This window comes from Talpa occidentalis, unplaced genomic scaffold, assembly GCF_014898055.3.
Source record: "Talpa occidentalis isolate TD23 unplaced genomic scaffold, MPIMG_talOcc4v2.1 talOcc4.58, whole genome shotgun sequence".
Lineage (NCBI taxonomy): Eukaryota > Metazoa > Chordata > Mammalia > Eulipotyphla > Talpidae > Talpa > Talpa occidentalis.
The window spans coordinates 26474-49804 of NW_023604950.1; the positions used below are offsets into that span (position 1 = coordinate 26474).

At 48.0% G+C, this 23331-nt stretch overlaps 1 long non-coding RNA gene across 1 annotated transcript; it reads left to right on the top strand.

Moving 5' to 3' along the window:
* Positions 1-1964: 1964 nt before the first annotated feature.
* On the top strand, positions 1965-2517 carry LOC129144676 (uncharacterized). Its single transcript, XR_008549091.1, has 3 exons — positions 1965-1984; positions 2263-2295; positions 2425-2517. It is a non-coding gene; the product is annotated as an uncharacterized LOC129144676 (long non-coding RNA).
* Positions 2518-23331: the final 20814 nt, after the last annotated feature.

Sequence of the window (23331 nt, forward strand, 5' to 3'; positions counted from 1 at the left end):
CAGAGCGAGACCGGTGAGCTGGCGCGGGTCCAGGCCGGGTCAGCACCCCCATCCCCACGGACTGGGGGTCGCTCAGGGTCTCCCCCTCCAGGCTTCTCTGCAACCTGCCCGGGAACAGCCCGCGGGACTTTCACCCTGTTTCATTCTGTTTAGTTTATTCCCAGCAGGAGGTCGGGGTGACCCTGGGGTGACTACGGGGTAACGCGGGGGCTGTGTGTGGGGGGTGGGCGGGGACAGGCTCTCACACCCTCCAGAGGATGTCTGGCTGCGACTTGGGCCCCGACGGGCATCTCCTCCGCGCGTACAGACAGTTCGCCTACAACGGCACCGATTACCTGGCCCTGAACGGGGACCTGCGCTCCTGGACCGCGGTGGACACGGCTGCTCAGATCACCCGGCGCGAGTGGGAGGCCCAGGGTGAGGCAGAGAAATTCAGGAACTTTGAGAAGGGCAAGTACTTGAGGTGGCTGCGCAGATTCCTGGAGCACGGGAAGGAGACTCTGCAGCGCATGGGTAAGAGGGGCCTGGAGGCCTCCCGGTGCCCCCTGCCTGGAGTCACTGCGGGAAATGAGTCCTCTCTCTAGTCCCCAGAGGGGGGCTCCCCTGGGGTTCATGTTCTGCACTAGAGAGACTCCCAGAGACTCCGGCTTCTCCTGAAGGACAGGGAAGGGATCCCGTCTCTCCTGAGAAAGACAGGCAGTCCCTGACATCACACGTCACCGGGTCCTTTTGACCAGGGGCCTGTTTGAGAACCACGAGTTTCTCTCTCAGTCTTGTTTCTGGTCTGAGAACATTTTCAGTTACGTGATTCCTGCTTTTCTGTGTCATTCACCTTCCACCCAGGTCAGGAATAAAAAGTCTGTGTTCCACACCCTCTGCTTCATCCTACCCTGGGCTTTCATCCTCATTCTAGAACTTTCTAAGGAATAGGAGAATCCTACAGATTTTTTTTTTTTTTTTTTTTTTTTTTACAATTTATGCTTCTAGCTGTTACAGGGCAAACCCCGATATAACATGGGGTTTCCTGACTGTGGGTCCCCACCCTTGCGATTAAAGGGGACTTCTTAATGTTAAACTGCAGACACACACAAAAGGTTGATGAAAGGTTTATATACACAGGAAGGGGAATGGGAAATGAATAACTCAGGGAGAAAAAGAGGGAGATAAGTTTGTAAATGCATCCTACGGTGGCGAAAACCTAGCACACCTGGTGGCCAAGCCAGTGACTCCCGGCCACATGACCAGTTAAATACCGAAATGGAGAGCCTAGTTGCTTAACTCCACCCTCAGGTCCTCGCAACCTTCCCTTTGGTGATCATGAAATTTGTATGGAGTTTGCTCAGGGCATCCTTCACCCCTGTCATTCCTGCCACACCGGTTGTCTTGTCCATTGTGAGGATGGTCTCATGAGGATTCCTCAGTGTCCATGGAGGAAACACAAAGTGAGTTTTCTGATTTACCACCTCAGATCCCCCAAGGACACATGTGACCCACCACCCCACCTCTGAGTATGAGGTCACCCTGAGGTGCTGGGCCCTGGGCTTCTACCCTGCGGACATCACCCTGACCTGGCAACGAGATGGGGAGGACCTGATCCAGGAGATAGAGCTGGTGGAGACCAGGCCTGGGGGAGATGGAACCTTCCAGAAGTGGGTGGCTGTGATGGTGCCTTCTGGAGAGGAGCAGAGATACACGTGCCACGTGCAGCATGAGGGGCTGCTGGAGCCCCAAGTCCTGAGATGGGGTGAGGAGAAGGATGTGGGCACTGAGGCTGTTCTCAGGGCCATCAGGAGCCCTTCTGGAGCCCTTCAGAGGGTCAGGATAAGGTCTGGGGCTCAGGGTATGATCTTCCTTTCCCTTCCAGTGCCCCCTCCTCAGTCCTCCATCCCCACCGCGGGCATCATTGCTGGCCTGGTTCTCCTTGGAGCTGTGCTCACTGGAGCTGTGGTGGCTGCAGCTGTGATGTGGAGGAAGAAGCACTCAGGTAGGGAAGGGAGTGGGGGATCTTGTCCACTGGGAGCTTTCATGTCCCAGGGAGAACTTGTCCTGCCTGGTTAATGGGAAGTACCATCCACACACATGTGTGTTGCCCAGAGGGCATTTGGTCCAGTCCCCCCTCACCTCCTGTCTTCATTTTTCCCAGTCCTGACCTGGGTCTTTAGTCCCAGTTCTGAAAACTTCCCTGTTGTGCAGGATTAAAAGATTCCTTTAGGTCTTCTGACCTGACTGCTCCCTGGTCTCACATGATGTTTCTTCCCACAGGAGGACAAGGAGGAAGCTACACTCAGGCCGCAGGTAAGTGTGGACCGGGGTTTGATCCCTGAGTCCCTGGGGACAGTGTAGATGGACTCCATGGGGGAGTCACCCTCATCAGTCCTTCCTGTGGTCTCATCTCTGACCAGGTTCTGTTTTGTTCTCAACCAGGCAGCGACAGTGCCTAGGGCTCTGATGTGTCTCTCAGCCCCTAAGGATCTTTTACAATGAACCTGATGAGGCTTCTGTTGTGCGCACCCTGGACAGCAGTGGGATGGTGTCACTGTTGTTCTTAACTGTGATATTGAGCATTTGTTCATATTTTTATTTTTTTTATGTCTACATAAGTTGCTATGTCTATAAATAATATTAAATAAAATATAAATAAAAAGATTTATTTATTCATGCATAAGAACTGGGGTACAGGCCATATGCACGGGAGGTGATAAGATTCACTAGAGACAGAGCGGGGAACAGAACAGGCAGACTGATGAAATATACTGCTGAGGGGAGCAGCGGGTGAGACAGGAGAGGTCTGCCGCGCCGTGTGGGATTCTTGCCCACCAGCCGGGATGGAACCTGCACTGCAGAGGCTGCGGACAGCTTCACAGTGCTGCGCTCAACCACTAGCGCCACCAGGGGAGGCCCAGAAGTCAATTTTTTTTTTTTGCTATATTTATAACACTGTTTTTGTCCTTATTAAAATTGGGTTATTTCTTGCTGATCATTGAATTTTAAACATTATTTGTAAATTCTTGATACTGTCCTTTATCAGTTTTGTGATATGCAAATGTTTTCCCCCACTCTGTGACCTGAATTCCTTTAATGATGGGAAAACAAGCATTATTGTCCAGACAGAAACATGGATATATTTTTTTAGAAGAGAAAAAATAAATTGCTAATTGGTTTTGAGCAGCTACTGGCTGACTGGGATGTTGGGGGATGGAAGGGAATGACTTACTTATGCGTATCCTTGAGTGTTACTTAAATGTCCTTGCATGAGCATGAAATATGCTTTCAAAAATAAATTTACACTTCATTCCTCAATTTATAAAACTCTTCACACATCATGTCCAAATCACGTGTTAAGACCAGACTGGCACGTGGGTTACAAGTGAGGGACCCGCGCATCATATTCGCACGTCATGGTTTCTCTTGGGTCACTCTGGTGTTGTCCATTCTGTGGGTGTTGGACAAATGTATAATGACCTGTGTCCATCGTGAGAATATCATGCAGAGTATTTTCACTGCCCCTAATGTCTTCTGTGCTCCAAGGAAGCAAAAGCAAAAAGAAACCAATGGAATCACATGAGACTAAAAAGCTTCTACATAGTGAGGGAAACTCATTAAAATGAAAAGACAACATCAAGTTGGAGAAAATATTTGCACATCATCAATCCAAAAAGGACTTACTATCCAAGATCTACAAAGAACTGCAAAACAAGAAAACAACTCTATAAAAATAGGGGCAGAGGAGCTAAATAGATACTTTTGTAAAGACATACAGATGGCCAATAAGTACGTGGATAAATGTTTGTCATGTGCTGTCAGGAAAATGCCAATTAAAACCACAATGAGTTACTACTTTACACCTGTGAGAATGACCCATTGAAGGGTGTGGAGGAAAAGGAAATCTTTCTGGTACATGGTGGGTGGGAATGAAGTCTGGTCCTGTTAGTGGTCAGAATGAGGGTTTCCTCAAACCTGTACACTACATGGGATCTTCATCAGCTGAATAAAGAGAAAACATACTCTAAAGCATAAGACCTTCAATAGAAAAGAACTTTAATAAAATTAGTGTGCAATAGAAAATTAGTGTGCAACAGAGAGAAGAGAAAGAATATAGTTAGAATAGTTCGCAAGTAAAGCACCCAAAGCTACCCGTCCCCTCATGGGTAAATACCCAGTGAAACAGAGTTGGCCCAAAGCAGGCCCACTGGGGCCCGAAAGCCTGCCACAAGGCTAAGGCACCTACTGGTAGAGACCCATGGGACAGGGGAAGGAGGGGCCAGTCTGAAAGGAAAAGAGCAAAATCAAAATCCAAATCAAGATAACAACTGCCATTATCAGCCTCTCACCCAAGTCTTTGTCTCTTTCACATGTCTCTTGCTGTGTCCCCAATTCCCTGGCACAAGTCCAAGCTTGAGGAACAAGCCTGGCTTCTTCTTCACATGTGTTTCTGCTCCATGCGCCTCCTCTAGTCTTTCCTCATTTTACTCCACATCTTCCTCCTCTTCCTTAGCTTCTCATCCTTCTCAGCCCCACGTTTCCTTGGGTGAAGGAACCTGGAACCTCTCTTTTCGATGGGTAGCATAGAAAACAAATGAAGTTTCCTCAAAATATTCAAAATAGACCTTGGTCAAGCATTCCATTCCTTGGTATTTATCCTAAGAAGGTAAAACACTGCAGCACTGGCTATCATAACCAAGCAATGGAGACAACTTAAGTGCCCAATGACAGATGAGGGGATGGAGAACACAAACTGTATACACAATGGAATACTGCTCAGCCATGAAAAAGAAAACTACTGACTTTGCAACAAGGATAGATATGGATGGGATTATGCTAAGTGAAATAAGTTTGAAGGAGAAAGTTAAATACTGGATGATTTCATTCATATGTGGAATATGAAGAAACAAAGCAGGCACAGGTGAAACTAAACCAAAACAAACTCTAGAAATATGACTGTGGAATTGAAGCTATAGGGTGGGACTAAGAGCAGTAAACAAGGTAGGAAGAGGGCCCAGTGGACTATGGTGAAGTCTGTGGGTGCCCTCATGGTAGGCGTGATGTGGTAACAAACATCTGAAGAGGGGTGACCCTGGGCCTCTGAACACATACAGTGTGTAAACCAATGCTAACTCACCTGAATAATACAATGAGGGGAAAAAGAAACGAAAAAAGCAAATTGTGTCCTCCATCAATCACTGACCTCAGGACTTTGCCTTCGTCTCCTCACTGTCATGCAGGGTGAGGGGCTGGTTTCCCACAAGGTCAGAGGCAGGAGGTGTAGGGACTCCTGGGCCTGCTCAGACACCCCTTAGTAGAGATACTGCAGAGAGGGCGGCTCTGAGGGGACCAGAGACAGAGGGTCAGAGTAACCCCAGTGCTGAGGGAGGGTCTGGTTGCCAAAGAGAGGGGAGTGTGTGTGTGTGTGTGTGTGTGTGTGTGTGTGTGTGTGTGTGTGTAAAAGAATGACAGGATACACAACACAAGATGATGGGAAGACAATTAACATCAAGCCCCAGAATAAATGAATTCAAATCGCACAGAATAAAGAGTGTCAGAACAACTCAGTAAATGTGGTTCCATGGAGAAGCAGTTTCTAACCAGGACTGAAAAGGCATTGGACCTGAGGAGGCTGAGGTTTAGAAATATCTCATGGTATCTCATGGTTGGCTTGAGGTGTAAGGAGCTGGGCAGGACCCCTGCTCCAGGCCCCTGCTAGGATGTGGTGGTAACTTCACCCCTGACAGCTCCCTCCCCCAGTCGCCAATGTTCATCTCCAGTCCCCTATGTTCATCTTCTTTGGAGTCACCATAGAAAACCCACAGGCCTCAAAATGAGGTTGTTTCATGAGCTTCAGCTACTTTCTCTCTAGACCAGAGCAGGAGGGAACCACACAGTGGGAGGGAGGAGTGTGTGCCCTGCTGGCCTGGCCCAGGGGCAGGATTAGCCCAGGTCACCCCAGTTCCTGAGCTGAGCCTTTGTCCACAGTCCAGGAATGGAGGGGAGATGGAGCAGGGTCTGTTGCGTCGGGCAACACCACACTGATAAAGAAAAGGGCGTCGTGGAGCAGGCTACATGATGCAGGATGCTGCGGAAGAGGAAGATCCGGGCCGTTTTTATTGCTAGAATAATCATACAGCGTCAGTTACGTGGGGCAGGAGGACGTGGAGGAAAGGGTGGGTGAAATAAGGAACGTCATCTTGGGCTTCAGGGGGACAGGAGTATGCTGACCAGATAATTCTTATCTGCTTGATGACCAAGTGTTGGAATCGAAACCAGACCCCAGACCCTGGACTATGGGCCTAATCTTATCAACAAGGCGGTCCCCTGGTCAGCTTCTGGGCTCCCTTGTCCCACCTCGTGATGCATCGCCTTCCCAGGGTGATCAAGCTTTCTCTCTCGAAAGATTTGAAAGGCACCTTGTAAGGCTTGGCTCCCGTGACTGAGTGACCGGGCAGTTCTGACCTTGTGCAGGAATGCAGAACTGCAGGTAACACAAATGGCACCTGAACAGGCTGCTCAAGTTTAGCGGACCCACCAGGGTCTCCCTCAGCTCCTAGGGGAAGATGTAATGTTAGAGGGGCGAACTGACGTTTCTTATTCTGGGGCTCTCCCGTCTCCCCAGCGTAACCCTCCATGTGCAGCAGGGAGAGGATGTCAGGTCAAACCCAGGCTGCTTCCCCACGCCTCTCCCCACTAGTGTTCAGGATGCATCTGCTTGTACGCATGGCCACACCGGAGGAGAGCACGGAAAGGTAAGCACCATTATGATATTTGCTACCGGGATTGGAGGGAAGTTTTTTTTACTATAAAAGTTCTTTTATTTGGGTTGTTGCTGTAACAAGGCTGTGCCATTAGAAAAAACCTGGGAGAAGGAGAAATAAATAAATAAATAAATAAATCTTAAAAACAAAATTCTTGCCTGCCAGAGAGTATTAGGATTTGAGCTAAAAAGAACTTCAAATTCATTCTTATTTTCTAGATGAGGGTAAATAATGAAAAGACCATCAGGGCCAGTGATGGCAGAACCTGGACACAGCCGGGACCCTGATTCCCTGTCCCTGCTCGTCCCCTCATGCCTGAGGGAGGACAAAGGCTGAGGGTTCCCGGAGAAGAGCTGGACACTCCCCTCCTCCTGCTCGTCTCTGATGGAAAAAGCAGGAACCAAATGGTGAGAAAAGTTCAGGCCACGGGAAGCTGTAAGTCTGTCTCCCATGACCAGTCCTTGCCCCGGGAGGGCTGTGTGCTAGGAGATGTGACCCTAAGGCCGTGAGCCCTGATGACAACATCATCTAGGAGGGGGACCATGTAGCAGAGGGTTCCTGTTTCTCCCCAAACCCTTCAAACCTTCTCACTGAAAGGATGTTGATATAGAGGGAAAATGAGAAATCAAGGTTAAAGCAAAAGGATTCCTGTTTCATGAGTCCTGGGTACTGAGGAGATACAATACATCGTTACTGAAGCAACAGGGAGGATTTCAGGACAGACGCCCTGTGGACACGCACAGGAGCAGGAGGAAGCTCTCCAGGGTGAGGCCTGTGAGCACACGTGTGAGAGACCTGTTGAGGGTCCACAGTCCACGCACACGCTCCTTTTCCCTCCTGGGGGATCTGCAGATGGTGGACAAATGTCTGTGAATGAAATCATAGAAGATGCTCATGGGTTAGTGTTGGGGCAGCTACTGGGTTTAAAATAACATCGGGGGGGGGGGGGTGGAACGTCTGAGATTCTCTAGTGAAGAAATAGCTTAGACTTTTAACAGAAATGATGATGTTCTTTTAGTAAACAGCAGTCGTGGCCATCAGCCCAGAGAGAGGCCAAAGGACAAGCAGGATCTGTGAACCGCAGGGTGCGCGTCCACGTCAGGCAGAAACAGCTTCTGCAGCACAGACAGTGAGGATGGACGTCAAGGGCAGAGATGCCCAGAGACCCCTCTCTCCACGGGGACACTGCAGACATGGGGTAAGGTCACCTCCAGGGCCCCATTGGAGCTGCTCTTCTACCCGAGGGGGCAAGTGACACACAGACCCCCTTCCTGAGACCCGCTTCTCTCCTCCTGCCTGCTGGTGTCTTCCCAGGTCAGAAGCCCAGACCCAGGCCCCCATGAAGCACAGGCCAGCGCCTGCTTGTGGTCCTGTCCCCCTCAGTGTGAGCAGGTGTCCCTGAGAAGCATCAGGACACAGGACGTTATCCCCCAGGAGTCGGTCCCCCAGGGTCCCCCTACAGACCCTTGTCCTGCTCTGTCTGCTTGTTCAGTTCACCTGAAGGTCAGTCCCTCCCCAACTCTGACCTGCCAGGGACAAGGATGAGGCCCTGCCCCAAACACAGCAGGAGCCCTGTCAGATCTCCACTGAGGGCTTCTGGGCTTCCTCCTTGTCCTTGCCCTTGCTAACCCCGGGTGGGAGGAGGTGGAGGGGGTGGGATTTCTGCCCCAGGGTCAGGGACCTGCTGGGACAGAGCAGCAGAGAAGGGGAAATGAGTCCTGATCAGAGAAAACACACTCAGTCTGTTAGCAGGGAGAATGAGGGGCACCCCTGGGCCCCAAGCCTGCATGCTCTATCTGGGTTCTGCCATCGGCCACATAAAGGCAGAGCACACTCCTGGAGTGAGCTCTCAGTAGAGTCCCGTGCGGGGAAAGATGGGATAACAGTTTCCCAACCAAACACTGACAGTTACCACCCCACCCCCACCCCAGGGTAGAGGACTAGCCAGATTCCCTGGGGAGAAGCCATAGCTGCAGGATGTGCCCCACCCCCACCCCAGCTCTCAGCCCAGCCCAGCCCCCAGCTCCACCCACCCCAGGGGGAGGGGAGCAGAAGGGAAACTTGGACTCCAAACCATGCCTGGAGGACACACCCAGAAACCTCATCTCCCCCGCAGTGCTGCCCTGTTGTCCATGTGGGAGGAAAAAGAGGGGGGGGGGAGGTACAGAGCACAGGGCAGGTGACCCTGGACAACCCTGGGGGACACTGGACACCCTGCAGGAAGGACACTCACCCCCTTCACCGCCTCTCCAGCTCCTCAGAGTCTGTACCTGCTGCTTTCTCAACACACCCTGTTCCCTGTTCCCTGTTCTGTCTTGTCAGATACAAATTGTCCTGATCCTGATGGGTTAATCATTTACTTCCCTCTTTAATGGACATATGCCTCTAGCTTTTTTAATTGTTTCAAGTGCTTTTGAAATAGTTTCAGGTAAATACCTAAGGTTGCCCAAATACCGTGGAGAAGGTAAAATGAATTGTGAATTGAAAATACAACTACTGATGGGAGGAATAAACCCCTTTCTCCAAAGTGCCATCCAGTAAACTTCATGTTGACAAGGTTAGGATGAGGGGTCACAAGGAAAGCCTCTTCCATAAACGGTGCTGGGGACACTGGACAGCCACGTGCAAAAGAATGAAACTAGACCACTGTCTCCCACCTCACACAAAAATCAACTCAAAATGGATAACAGGCTGGGATGTAAGACCAGAAGCCATAAAACACATGGAAGACAACAAGGACAGAACGCGCCATGACACACACATCAGAGACATCTCTGTGGCTCCATCCCCTGCAGCAAGGAAAAGAAAAGGGAATATAAAACAAAAGGGACAGATAGCAAACACCTACAAGTGTTAGAGGAATAGGCCTGGGTCTGCTGCCCGTCACTACCAGAAAGCCACAAGCAGAGTCAAGAATTGAATCTATAAGCACTTTCACTTCTCAGATCACAGGCCATTGATCTGAGAGAATGGGGGGGCATCGCACCATTCCCCCATTTCATCTCCAGCTGGCCTTGTTATAATCAGTTACATAAAGGCAGTCACAGCAAACAGCCATCAGAACAGCCCATCAGAGTTGCTGCTCCTGGTCTCCAGCACGTCCAGACTCTAGAACTTGCTATCAGCACCTGACTTCACCCACATACTACACTACCACAGTCAGTTTGCACGAATTCAACAGGAACAGAAGTTATTATGCAGACCTTTTAATTTTGCTTCGTTGGAACTTCACATAGGATCCCTCAGACTGAGAGCTCCTAAAGCCAGGAGTCAGGGCTCAGGACCACGCCAAGATCTCACCATCAGACTTGGCCTGCGGTACCTGTATCTTCGGGGAAATCCCTCTCGAGGCTCCTAAGACATCTGGGGTTTCTGGCCCTATCAAGGCATTGCCTTCTTTACCCTCTTGACAGACCCTTGTACCCCTAAAACAGGTGCAAGTTCACTGTTTTCTTGTAGGCTCTGAGATCAGTCTGGTTTCTGAAAACACAGCATTCCAGACAAAGCCTTGGTAAAATACCCATATTTCCAATTGTCTATTAAAGAGAAAGGGAAGAAGAACTTTATTGGATTTATGCAAACAAACATTTTTTTTAAATATTTATTTATGTGTAGAAGAGCTGGGGTGTAGGCCAGAGGTGGGCGGGGGAGGGGAGTGAGAGGCTTCATCAGAGACAGAGTGGGAACAAAACATGCTGAGGGGAGCAGCGGGCAAGAAGGGAGAGGTCTGCTGCGCCATGTGGGTAGCTCCCTGGGCAGGGATTCAACTGAGGCCATCACAGTGTCTCTTCCACATGTTTCCTTCCATGCCTGTAAGTTCCTGGTTCAAGTCCAAAGCCAAGAAGCAAGGCGCCTTCTCTACATATTTCTCTCCTGTGAGTCCTTCCGGTGCTCTCTGTGCTGACAAACCTTTATGTTTTGAGCAAATCGTCCATCAAAACAGCCCATCACAGCTGACACTCCTGTTGTCTGTCATGATCAGCCCCAGAACTTGCTGACAGACATCAGAGGGCATCAGTGCCCGGCACTCTTTGGGGCATCCGCAGGGCAAGATCTCAGTTTAAAACAAGAGCTTTAGTTCAAAGAAAACAGATCATGAGTCATGCAGCGTGTGTGTGCAGCCTGTGTGTTTGCAGATTCCTGTACTAGGTATGGGCCTTTCCTCCCTGGGCCCCTCTCAGAAGGACAGAGCTAAGGCAGAGCACAGGGCACTGTCTGTGGTTCTCACCCGTGTGCTCAACAGCAACCACTCAGGCTCAGGGAACAGCAATGAGGTTTCTCTAATGAACAGGAGAACAGGGAAATAAAGAGTTTCTAAGGCCTCTGTGGCCAGCTGTGTCACCCCAGATAGTGTCCACAGTATCCGATAGTCCTAAATTAAGGCTGCCCGTGTAAGGTGGTACAGTTCCGCCAGGGAGGGCCTGGAGGTGGGGGCACAGCCGCAAGCACTGGGCCAGGATCCAACTCACAGTGGCAGCAGGAGGTGCTCCCAGGGGGTGCTCACCTCTGAGGAGACACCGCAGCAGGTACAGCCACAGTCTGATGGCCTGTCTGGATGGGAAGGAGGCAACAGCACCTGGAGGTGGTGTCGGACACTCAGCAGCAATGACAGGTCTCAAAGGGGATCTTGCTGCTGTAGCCCCAGTGGGCTGCATGCCCTGGGGTGGTATGTGGGGGTACAGAGAGCCTCTGCTGCCAGATTGGCTGCCACCTTTGTCCATGACACTGATGGTGGCTGGTGGTAAAGTGCCCACCCAATGTCACCCACTGCCACTCCCGCTGCTGGTTGCAGTGGGCACAGCTGTCAGGGAGGCCTGGGCCCTGCCCTCAAGCAGCAACCTCCTGGAGCCTGCCAGGGTGGGTGGGCACCATTCAAACCCAGCTGTGTCCCCAGCTCTCATCCCTAGCCCAGCGAGGTGGCCTCAGCGAAGCTGTCTGGTGGCACCCACTGCAGGGCGGTAGCGCTGCCCAGAAGCAGCTCCTCTGGGGGGCAGAGTGGGGAGCCTAAGTCCTAGGGGCTGCCCTATAACAAGAGTAACAAGGATTTTTAAGTATATATCTATTTCTTTGACGAGGCTTTGCAATGGTGATATAAGGGGTTTTGTTCAGGTAAGCTAAGGGTAAAAGAGCACCAGGATTTTTAGATTAACTGAACAGTCTTTAATTTGTTAAAAGAAACTAGAGAAAGCAGTTTTGAATACCTTAATTTTTATATATGAAAGTGTTATAGGGCAGCCCCGAGACAAAACGGGGTGCCTGACTGTGGGTCCTCACCCGCGCTTAAAAGGACTTATCAATACTCTACTGCAGGCACACACGAAAGGTTAATAAAAGGTTTATTTACAAGGGAAGGGGAAATGAGGAAATGTACAACTCAGGGAGAAAAGAGGGAGACAAAGTTTTAAATCCGCCCTACCCTATCTGCCGATCTGGAATCCCAAATGGCACTCTGAGAGCTGGCCGCCAGCCAGGATCCCTGAAGCCAGGAGGAGAGTGACAGAGCGAGAGAGAGAGCCCCCAAGGCCCACATGTTTGGGTTTTATACCCAACCTGGCTGCTTAACTCCACCCTCAGGTCCCAGCCACCCTCCCTTGGTGGTGACGGGATTTGTCTTTCCCAATGTCCTGATGGCTTTGGTCTGGAGTGGGGGTGGGGTCCACAAAGCCTGCACGGAATTAGCTCAGGACATCCTTTCCCCCTAACAGAAGAACTAAAGCTTGGTGTTACATAGGCGCACTATTGATATTTAAGTTAACTGAAATATTTTATAGTAAGTCATTTGAGCACACATTCTTTTTTACTAAAACCCGCTCTCAGACCTTCAACACTTTCTTTTGCTTTCTTACTTTTGAGGACCATTTCATTACAAAGATACCATCTTTAAATTATTTTAAGGACTTCTAGAATATCCATTTTCAGTACATTCCTTTCTTTTTAAACACACATACATATTTTGGAGTTTTGTACCTATAACCCCTAAATATATATAATATTTTCAACATTATATATAGAAATATTTTATATATGAAATATATTTCAATATTTTCAATATTTCTAGATAGATAGAGTTGAAAAATCAAAGTTATCTGAATAAATATAATAAAAACCAATAACTATGAAGATGAATCAGGCATGGACTCTGTTCCAAGACAACAACTTTGTTCATATGCAGAATACAGAAGAACCAAAAAAAGATCAGAAAAAAAACCCCAAACCAAAACAAACCCTCGACATATGATTGCAGAAAGGAGGCTACTAGAGGGGGAGGGAGGGTGAGAGCAGAGTGTGGGGCGCACAATGGATCTGGGGAAGGACTCTGGGTGCTGGGGTGAAGGGGGTGGTGTGGTCACTACCTCTGGAGAGATGGGAGCCTGTTCCCTATATGAAATGAATTGTAAATCACCGTGACTGTGATTTGAAAACAGCCCTCAGCAAAGGGACAGGGAGTGGAAGAGAAAATTTCCTGCTTTGGTAACACAGGTCCGAAGAGATGTGAAATTATTCCCCTAAATCACACACAGTACTGTACATCAGTATTGCTTCAATTAAAAAAAAATTAAAATAGGCCTCAGGAAAGGCACAGGGAGCTGAAGGGAAAAGCATCTGCTTTGCAGTCTCCAGGGTGTGGTCATCAAGGGGCTGCAGAGAGAGGCTGTGGGGAGAGAAGATGGCGCCTCAGACACAGGCAGCTCCAGAGCCTCCTCTCCTCTCCCCCACTCCCCCCACCCCAGCCTGGTGCGAGGGCTGCTCACAGGGCACCGTCACCCCCTCCCCCAGTGATGCTCAGCCCCAGCTCACCCTCTCAGCCTCAGTCACACACACCCAGCCTCTCCCCTGGCTGCCAGACTAGGACAGCGCCGCAGCGCCCCCGTGTTCCAGGGGGCTGAGGACAGAGCGCAGGTACCCTCTGGTCTCCCAGGTCTTCCTGGGGCTCCCAGAGGACCAGAACTGTGCACACAAAGGGGAGACTCCATCCAGAGTCAGGTTCTGTGTCTGAACTGTTTCCCCAAACACAGGCTGACATGCTGGTCCCTCTCCACTAATAACCACAGACTTTGTTTCAGGGAGGAGCAGGTCCCCAGGCCATAACAGCTGGATGCAAGGACCAGGGTGGGCCCCACCAACATACCAGGTCTCCTCAGTCTCCTGGGATGAGACCTTGACCCAGGGTCACTTGTTTCCCTGCTGACTCCAGGGTTGAGGCTCCTTCCCCAGGGAATCAACTCTAAACTCTTCACCCCTAGGATGGGCTGGAGGAGGGAAGAGGTCATGGGCTGGCAAGAGGGAGGTTCCTGGAGGGGTGCAGAGAGGAGGAAATAGGGGCTTTAGGGGAGGGAGGCCAGAAATAGCGGAGTGGGAGGCCCAGAGAGGATTGGGGCAAGAAAGGGTCAGCTTAGGGGACACTGGGTGGGAGGGGTGTTCTGTGTGGGGAGAGGCCCAGGGGCTCTGGCTGTAGAGTCTGTGTTATCATCCAGCAGTGACCCCCTAGGGGAAGTGAGTGTGGGGGTGCGGGATCTGCTTGGTTCTGTGCTGACAGCTCTGTAGCTGACCGGAAACTGTACTGAAGTTAAAGGCATCTCTGCACTGCAGGTGTGGGGTGACTCACATTCAAGGGAAAGGCAGGAAAGGAAGAGAGGAGTGATGATTGAAGGGATTCCCCTCTTCCAGAGCAGGCCCCCCTTCTGCTGGGGTTACAGGGAGAATCAAGGACCCCAGAGAGGGACAGCACAAGGCCTATGCCACCTGCTGGGGGCAGCCTTGAGCCCTAACCAGGGATCCCAGAGCCCCTTCCTGTGCTGGGACCTCACAGCCCAGTCTGAGTCCATCTCAGCTCACAGCCCTTAGGCCCTGGGCACCTTCTCAGGCAACAGGAGCCCCTGCACCAGGAGGAGTGGCCCAGGCCTTGGACTCCATGTTCCTGGAGCACAGAGGGCAGGGGTGGGAGGAACCTGGAGTCTGAGGTGGCCACAGGAGATGAGCCAGGAATAGAAGTTTTTTATTTAACTTCTCCCTAGAACAGAATGTGTCTCCCCATCCCCACCCTCCAGGCCAGGTGTCCACACTCATACCCAAGATGGGCCCTACTACCCAGGGTGAGACCCCCACCTTTGGAGCCTGGAGGGTGGCCCTTCCCCCCTCCCTAGCCCTGGGAGCCCAGGCCTGGGGTCCTGTCTCTTCTCCCTCCTGGACAAGAGGCAGGGACCTGCTGTCTGGGTCTCTCAGACCTCGCTCCTGCCACCTCCTGCAATGAAAGTAAAGGTTTGTGGTTCTGCTTTCTATTTCCTTGGCATATCCTTTCACCCTTTCACTTTTAAACTATTTTTGTTTGTATAGAAAGTCTTTCTAGCATATATAGACTGCAGTCTCGTTGATATTATCCCGTCTGAGAATCTCAGGCTTTTGATTGAAATTTTAGTTAATTTATTTTTAACATGATTTTTTATATAGTCAGATTTGAGTTTATCATTTTGATGTTCATTTTTTAATTGTCTTACATCTTTTTCCATTTCATCTTTTTCTACATTTCTTTGATTCGAGCAATTTTTTTCTGTGAAATTAATTTTTTTCTTTAAAGATTTACTTATTTATGCATACAAGAACGGGGGTACAGGCCAGAGGTGTGGGTGGTGAGAGGACTCACCAGAGACAGAGTGGGAAACAGAACAGGCATACTGCCTGAAATACACTGCTGAGGTATACTTCGGTCCTTCTGCCTGCTCTGCTCCCCGCTCTGGCTCTGGTGAATTCTCTCACCCTCCCGTGCTTCTGACTGTACCCAGTGCATGTATAAACAAACAAACAAACAAACAAATAAATAAAAACATGCCTCTATAAAAAAAATTATAAAAAAAACAATAAAAATAAAGTGAAATACACTGCTGAGGGGAGCAGCGGGTGAGTCAGAAGGGATCTGCTGCGCCATGTGGGTTGCTCCCTGGCTTGGGATCGAACTCGTGCTGTAGTGCCTGGGGTAAGCTTCATAGCTTGCATCTTAAGCCCTTGCACCACCAGGGAGGCCTCTGGAATCTCAGACTTTCAATAGGAATTTTAGTTAAATTTATTTTTAACATGATTTTTGATATGGCCAGATTTTTTTTTTCTCTTTTTTTTTTTTTTATAAATTTTATTGTTATATTCCCCATACAATTGCAGCCCCCCATTCTGACCCCAATCCCTCCCCTCCCGCCCCCGCCCCCCTAAAAGTGTCTCTGGTTCATAGTTTTTTGTTGATTTTGATTTTCACTTTCTTATAGTTATTCATTTTCCTGGTCCCTTATTTAAGTTTTCTAGATTCCTGCTATGAGTGAGACCATCCGGTATTTTTCTTTTTCTTTTTGGCTTATTTCGCTGAGCATGATCCCTTCCAGCGCCATCCATGTTGCTGCAAATTGCATGTGTTTATCTTTTTTGAATGCTGAGTAATATTCCATGGTATATATGTACCACATCTTCTTGATCCAGTCATCTATTTTTGGGCATTTGGGTTGTTTCCAAAGCTTAGCTATTGTAAACAGTGCTGCTATAAACAAAGGGGTGCAGGTGTTCTTTGGAATTGATGTTTCTGTGTCCTTTGGGTAAATACCTAGGAGTGGAATTGCTGGATCATATGGAAGCTCTATGTTTAGTAGGTCCAGAAATCTCCACACAGCTTTCCACAGTGGTTGGACCAGTTTGCACTCCCACCAAAAGTGCAGAAGAGTTCCTTTTTCTCCACACCCTCGCCAGCATTTGTTGTTGCTAGTTTTTTTAATATGTGCCATTCTCACTGGTGTAATATGGTATCTCATGGTAGTTTTGATTTGCATTTCCCTGATGGCAAGTGATGTTGAACATTTTTTCATATGCCTGTTGGCCGATATGGCCAGATTTGAATCTATCATTCTGATATTTATTTTTTAATTGTCTCACATCTTTTTTTTTTTCCATTTCATCTTTTTGTACCTTACTTTGATTCAAGCAAATATTTCTTTCAGTGAGATTAATTCTTCGTGTGGCTTTAGATATATTTGTATCAATACCTTTTATTGTGGTATTTAAATCTGTATCTTTAATTTTCAATATCTACTTAATTGAACTACATCCCATAAAATATAGGAAATTTACAGCAATATAGTGCTGGGAGCCATGCTACTCATGTTGTCTGACAAGGGTCCGGGCATGGGGCAGATTCCTGAAAAGTCAGGAATCTCGTTAGCTGACTCCTGCTAGATTCTCCTCATTTGTTTATGGCTAGTTTCTATCAATATCTGAATAAACAATTTGACAGCAAATGGCACTGTGTGATTCATTGACTCATGGTTAGCTGGCATGCAAATTCTTGACATAGGAAACCTACCAAAAGGGGAAGGATGCAGATCTTTGAGAATGGCCCAGGAGAACAACCAGCCTAGCAGGCTGCCAGGCCTTGTTTAGATATGCTTACTAAGGAAGCAAACTTGTCTTTTACTTACAAGTCCATGTCTATGGTCCTTTAGGAGGGAAAGAGTTCCTTTTCATCAAGAATTCCCTTTTTCCTTGGCAGTTCCTTTTTCCTTAACAGTTCCTTTTCATTAACAGTTCCTTTTTCCTTAACAGTTCCCTTTCAGTGACAATGGGTATGGTAGCTGTTAAAGTATGCATTCAAGAATAAGTCAGCAACAATTTTGTGACTGGTTGAGCTAATAACCATGGCAGTACAAATAATGCACTTGGAAATAGTCAATGTTACAACTACTGATATGTCCCGTATTAACCATTCTGAGAACCAAAAGCTATAACCATCTCTGGCCCTGCCTCTGATGAAATATTTGTAGTTCCTTAAAACAACAATCAGCAATCTTACAGAAAAAGGAATTTTCCCTTGATCTTCAAGTTAGATACGGAAACTAGGCTGACTAGATAAGTACAGGAGTAATAGGTAGAAAAACTCTTCTGTTACATTAGGAGAATTCCTCCCTTAATTGAGAGCTTGGGGCTAGGGAAGAGTCAGTGTGGCTTGTCTGGCATTGATGCCCTCCAGGCCCTTCTTGGTTCCCTAATATTGAATTAATATCTTATTGATACTGGAATTGTCAGGCCTAGTCTTCCAGCCAGAAACAGATCCCAGGCTGCAGGTGCAGCGCTGAGCCCCAGCCACTAGACCACCACGGGTTGGTGTCTCACGAAGCCGCAGCACAAAGTTCACAGACTCTCAGGCAAGCAAGCGAGAAGAGGCAGGTTTGTTTAAAGAAAGAAAAGTTTATTAAGGAGAAAAGGAACAGAAATAAAGTGAGACTCCCGGGCCAAGAAACCAGGCCAGGGAGGGCAAGGAAGCCAAAGTGGAGTCATGTCTCAGGGAATATATACCTCATTTCCCTCATTATTTCCAAGCTCCACCAGTCTCTTTGTGATTGGTAGTTATTGGCTGCCTCACTTAATCTGCTACTGAGCAGGGGTGGGGGTGGGGGGATCTTTACATTCCTTGTCTATTGAAGAAAACCAGGCTGGCACACACCAGTCTCAGTGCTGACCCCTTCCCATCCCCCCCTTGCATAAATCTCCTGCACTCTGACAAAGGGCAGGACGGTGGTCTCCCAGACAGGAGTCTGCTGCCCTCCTCATTTGTCCATACATTAAACCACTCTCCGTTTCCCCAAACTCCACCTCCCTTTATCACCTGAGGGAAACCGAGGCCAGCGTTAACAATGTTGTCCTTGGCCCTGGGATGTTTATTATTCCCCGTGGAATTCTTCCATTCCTCTAGTTGTCCTTATCTCTGAAGCCTTCCTCAATTCTCCGAGGTCCCCACCTGCACTGTCCTTGAGGCTGCCTCATCCTCCCTAACTTGCCCTCGGATTCATTATTAAAACCATATACTATTAGATCATGATTTCTATATAAAAGCCTTCTGTTTTTTGCTTTAATCATGGTTATATGTCAGTCTAAACTTTATAGGTTAGTTAGAAAAAATCCTTCTGTCTCCCTTCCCCCAGGTAACTCCCTGTCCTTTGTTTCCCCAGCCCTTAGTTAATCCTTCACCGTAGTAAACATAGAAATGTTAGTTTCAGTCACATGAGTTTTTGCTAGAAATAAAACAATTGTTTAAAATAAATGACTATTCTAAGAACACTTTTGTTTAAGCAACTGTGCCTTCTTCAAAGAATGTTAAGACCTCTGTTAAAGGGCAAATGAATCCCTGGTGGTTCTAGAGGAAGATGTGATGATTGTTATCTTCCTGCTCTAATACATATGCTTATGTATCTTGTAATGTATAAATAAAGGGCTGCTGAGACCCTGAGCTGAATGATGTCTCCACCCTGATCAAGTGTTTGCGTCTCCTCACTCCTGCTCCCTAATCCCTCAGATTCCTCCAAGCCCTCTCATCCTTACAGGAACCCCTGACAGGACAGTTTGCCGAGGCTGGCCCCCAGCAATATAGGTCTATTTAACCACCTTAATGTTATTATTGTAATATATATATATATTAAACCAAAATACATTTAGGCCAAATAAAACTTTATAATACAAAAAATTTAAGCAATCATGTCAGTTCAATAAATTAAAACAAGTCTACAAAAAACAGTATTATGTGTGTGTCTGTTGCTATTTATTGCTGTAAATGTGTGCTATAAATGTATTAGTTATTGCTATAAATTTCCCTCGACCTGCAAGAATTCCTTTAAAATTCCTTAGGACAGAACTGCTAGCAATGAATTCTTTGTTTTTAATTACTATAGCATATTTGCTTTGTCTTCTTTCTTGCCATTTTTTTCTTAACATCTTTATATGAAATAAAATTTACCAATTTTAGATGGACAGTTGGGTAAATATAAATAATTAACAGAATCTTGGAACTACCACAGAGCACAGACAGCACAGCCCCCTCATCCTAAAATGCCCCCGCACCTTTATATATATATATTTTTTAATTTATTTATTGTTGTATTTTCACATTGTCGTTAATTTTTGTTCAATGTTGATTTCTCCTCTCAGGTGTTGTCCCCATAAAATTACCTCCACCAGGACACCCGGGAACATCACCACATCCCTCCCATTTTGATCCTTTTCCCTCCCTCTCCCCAGATGAATGTCTCCAATTTACAGTTTACCTGCTAGTTTTGTCTGGAAGAAGCCCCCATCCCTTGTATGCTCTTCCTACAAGTGAAACCATCCTCCGTGACTTTGTAACAGGGTGGCCCCAGGAAAGGGGTAGGTTCCAGGTTCCCTGCCCCACCCAAATGGAAGGTGGAGCTGAGCAGGAAGAGAAAAAGCTGCAGAGGAGACTGAGAAGGAAGGAAGCAGGATGGAGCCAGGAAGAGACCTGGAGGAGGCAATGGAATGGAGAGACACGTGAAGAAACTGCGCTTGCCTTTTGGTCGTGGACTGGGTGACACAGATGTGGGTGAGACCCGTGGGGAGGGGTCAGTGGCAGCTTTTATCTTGATTTTGATTTTGCTCTTTTCCTTCCAGGCTTGTCTGGTTGTATCTGACCCTTTTCTGTGGGTCCCCACTGGAAGATGTTTTAGACTTGTGGCAGGCTTTGGGGCCTTGCTCTGGGCCAATCCCATTTGGATGGACTTTTACCCACGAGGGGACGGGTATCTTTGGGTGCTTGATTTAGAAACTAGATTCTTTGCCTTTCCTGTATTGTTTCCTAGTTGCATTGAAGTTCCTTCTCATTAAAGTCTCATATGCTTTGTGTTGATGCGGCGGATGGCAGAACCTATTTAAAGCAGGCAGGTTTGGGGTGTCTGGGCTGCCCCTCTCCCTGCCCTGTAACAACATGAGTCCTCTGCTCACTAGAGGAAGTAGCAGAGACCCCTGAGGAGACACTTAGGGACTCTCCTTGGCCAGGCTATGAGGGAAGGGCCTGCATGGACACCCCCCTCTGATGCTTTCCCTCCCGTTTCTGAAGAGACACAGAAAATAATCCACATCCAATTGTATAGAAAATATTTCCAGAAAACAAAAACACATGCTTTCAATGCACTGTGCTTTCAAATATTCTGGGTGTGGTTTAGCTGCTAGATGAGCTGATTAATACAATCACCTCGACAGACATGTAGCCCATCTGCTTAAGGAAGCCCACTCCATTCTTAATAGCAAGGGGTGTACTGAGAGGTGGCGAACCCTGATATTATAAAACTCAATCAGGAAGACAAATTCAGGAATGAGCTCTTGACTCCAAACTTTCCCAGGTGCTCCTCAATCACGGTGCCGCCTGTCAGCGGCATGGGCTTGTTCCTGACCTTGCTTGTCCACTTTTCAAGATGATTCCCAGATAGATGTCAGGTTTGGAAATCCCTTGGTCATATAAGGTTCCATGGAAGAAGCATTTTTATGGGTTGAGGGGTCACCTGTCAAGACACCACCGATGATCCTTCTCAGTGAAGGTGTGGAGTGGTCACCCGCACCCGTAAACTCATCTCAGTGATACTTTGGACGCCTGCAACAAAGACAAGGAATCCTTCTCTGGCCCTCCCAAGTCCTGCAGTCTCAGGCCCAGTCGTCTGAGACACACCCAGTCACAGTGCTACCTCCAGGAACCATGCAGGAACTTCCTCATCTTGTATACCTGTGGGTTTAGATGGAGGCAAGAAAAGTGAGTTTATTAAAGAATCAAGACTGAGGACTTGAACCCTGTACAGCCTCCAGATAGCACTGGGAAGCTGCCTGGATCCCGAACCTCACCTTGGGAATTTTATACTGTCTGCAAGGAAAACATTTCACATTCTCAAGGATTTTTGCTGAGAAATTCTGGGCAGGCGTCCAGTTAATGTGTCTGTTTGATGTCGTTTATGCCCTGAGGGAAGCAAGCAGGCCTGGTAAAATTGGCCTTATCTACTTAGAGCCTATCTTCTGGGAACTGGGAGTTCAGCAATGCCATGAACCTTGAAGTCTGATTTTCTCTGAAGTTACCTATTTGCTAGGAGACTTATGTTGCTGCCTTAGCAAGGCTGGATGAGATGTGCCCTGGCTTTTGGCTTGTACCCCTTCGTTGAGACCAAGGAGAGGGATACCCATTTATTATTTATTTATTTATTTATTTATTTATTTTTTAGAGGCATGTTTTTATTTATTTGTTTGTTTGTTTGTTTTTGTTTTTATACATGCACTGGGTACAGTCAGAAGCGCAGGAGGGTGAGAGAATTCACCAGAGCCAGAGCAGGGAGCAGAGCAGGCAGAAGGACCGAAATACACTGCTGAGGGGAGCAGCGGGCGGCAGGAGAGGTCTGTGCGCCATGTGGGACCCTCCTCCAGTGGCCGGGGAGCAGACAGGGATCGAACTGGCGCAGCAGAGGCTGCGGGCAGCTTCTCAACCCAGCGCTCAACCGCTGCGCCACCAGGGAGGCCCAGAGGGATACCCATTTAATTGTTGATTATAAGTGACAAACCCGAACTCTTTGCCTTTTCTCTGCTCCTTCTCTTAGAAAAGTACCTGCTTTGCCTGGTGGCCTGGAGAACCACCCAGGTCCCCACAAGCCTCCCTCTATGTCAGGAGTTTTCCTGGCACCCGAGAGATCCTCTTTCATGTTCTTGTTCTGCGTTCTCTGTAATACCATGACTACTGCTCACGCACAGCCCCCTCAGCCCTTTAATTGGACGATGGGAAGGTTTATCTTAGGGGTAGACATGATAGACATTTTGTCCATCATGATCTCTTGTTTTCTGTTTCTCCTTTCCTGTCTGATGACTTCTCATCAGAAAACATGGGGCCAGAATAAAGTGGAATAACACCTCTCCTCAAAGACGCAAATTGTATTCACCAACAACGTCCTTCAAGAATGAAGGCATATATGTGTTCAGATAAAAGAATATTAACAGGGGGCCTCCCCGGTGGCACAGCGGTTGAGCGCTGGGTTGCGAAGCTGCCCGCAGCCTCTGCAGCGCCGGTTCGATCCCTGGCTGCTCCCCGGCCACGGGAGGAGGGTCCCACATGGCGCGCAGACCTCCCCTGCCGCCCGCTGCTCCCCTCAGCAGTGTACTTCGGTCCTTCTGCCTGCTGTGCTCCCCGCTCTGGCTCTGGTGAATTCTCTCACCCTCCTGCACTTCTGACTCTACCCAGTGCTTGTATAAATAAATAAAAATAAATCTTTTAAAAAAAAAGAATATTAACAGAATTATTTTGCCTCCAAAGACCTGCACTATAAGAAATGGTAAAGGAAGTTCTTTAGGCTGAAGACAAATTGTACAAGGTGGAAAATCAGAATCTCAGAAAAGAGGAAAAGCATCAAAAACGCCAATGTCTCACTGAGTGCAATATGCTGTCTCTTTTTTTCACCCCTTTCTCATTACTTAATAAATGTATAATGGTTTAAATGGAATTTAAGCATTCTTTAGAGAATATGTACATATATTGAAGCAGGAAGTTGCCAAGTCTGCTGCTTGGAGTCTGCTGCTTGCTGGAGTGGAAAGTTCCTGTGATGTGCTTCTTTCTCAAAGTCACTACGACCCCCTTGGGGGTAGCCATGTCTACCTCGACCCCCTTACAATAAAGAAATGCGGCGGCCTCTGCCGCTGAACGCATGTGAACTTACTGGAAAGAGGGAGGCTTTTACTCAGACACATAGAAAGTCAGAGTAAATAAGACCCCCTTCCCCTGTGCGCTGGACTGGACAGTCAATGA